This window comes from Triticum dicoccoides, unplaced genomic scaffold (genome assembly GCF_002162155.2).
Source record: "Triticum dicoccoides isolate Atlit2015 ecotype Zavitan unplaced genomic scaffold, WEW_v2.0 scaffold20115, whole genome shotgun sequence".
Lineage (NCBI taxonomy): Eukaryota > Viridiplantae > Streptophyta > Magnoliopsida > Poales > Poaceae > Triticum > Triticum dicoccoides.
The window spans coordinates 1-1,597 of NW_021234350.1; positions in this window are offsets into that span (position 1 = coordinate 1).

Sequence of the window (1,597 nt, forward strand, 5' to 3'; positions counted from 1 at the left end):
AGATCTTTACATTTTCTTTTTTGAACACCAGATATTTACATCTTCTGATGATTTTTTAACTCGCACACAAGTACACAAAAATATGATTTTTCAAACCATTTTGGTTAGGCGTTGCATAGATGTAGTTAAAATTTGAATTATGGTCATTAAATGCTTAGAAAATCACTTAAATGTCTTTAAAAGGTCAAATGACCACTGAAAATTTCAAAATTTTCACATGACAGTTGTATTAGTGCACGATAAACATAGGAAAAAAATTGAAGACTATAAGAGGAAGCTATCTCCTGTCTGTTAGCAAACATGCATTGTTTCCTCTCGGAACCACAAACCTTCTAGTGAGTTGCTCCTGTTTGTGAGGGGTGTGTGTCAAACCTTTCGTCAAACATGCCAATTTTTTACCACATTATCTTGGTGGCATGACGTTAAATCAAGCAAGGTTTCATGTTTTTCTGATCATTTTTTAATTTTTTGGAATTAAAATGCCATGACATGCACTCCATGCATGTGCCCATGCCTTGACACCAATATCTTATATTTACTAATCGGAGGCATCATACGAGGCTCCACGCTAATCCTCGAAAACTAAGCAAATTAGCCGTCCGATCTCGTAATTAATAATACTTCACCGTAGGATGCATGCCTCAAGGAGTCCTCAACCGTTGTCCCACCTTAACACATCTTCATGAGAAAAAAACATGTCCTGCAGTCTCAAAAACCTGTGCACCTTTAGTCCAACCACGTTAATCCTCCCAAAAATAAAATAAAAATTGTTCTATATAAGAGCAATTAACCTTTACTTGGTCGTCAGATGATAAGGCAACTCATCCTGACCTACGCGCATGCCTTCATTGCCATACTTGGTTCCTTGCTTATCTAAGGAAAAAAATTATCTCCCCCAGCGCCTCCTGTTTTTCCATGGCCATGGCCGTCCTTCAGTGGCCGTCAAACCCTAGAGTCATTCCATCTCCTGGACCAACTCCTCTCTTGATCGCACACGCTAGGTACTCTCCCCACCAGCATCGGACCTACCGACGACTTCCAAACTGATGGCATGCCCGGCCGACGCAAACTCCATGGAGTCCATCAGACCTATTCCAAGGTTTATGCTACCTCGCTACCAACTTTCTCTAGCAGAGTTTGACTTGGCCGTGGCGATCGGCAGGTAATACCATCAACTTTATTGGATTAGTTTGGTTGAGCTTTCACAACCTTGAATGTGGGACTACCTCCTAGGATTGTTTGGAGAACAAAATAGAATTACCATATGAAAACTGAGTTCACTAAGAAGGGGATTTTAGTCATATATAACTACTACAACTACGCTCATGTCTTGATTATTAGTAGTATTTATTTTCTAAACATCCAGTTAGTTATGGAAGTAGAAATATATAGGAGACACTGTAACAGTAGTACTTTGTTCAAATACAGGATCTGCTGATTGTTCTGACAAAGTAGAATGCCACAGTAGCAGTTAATTTGATTAATCTTGCAGGCCCAACTATAGGTGTGTGATTTCTATGGTGTGCCGGTAATGAAATGTGGAACATACGCCTTGAATCATGCATCCTTCACTATCCTGGGAACGCCCCGTCTGCGG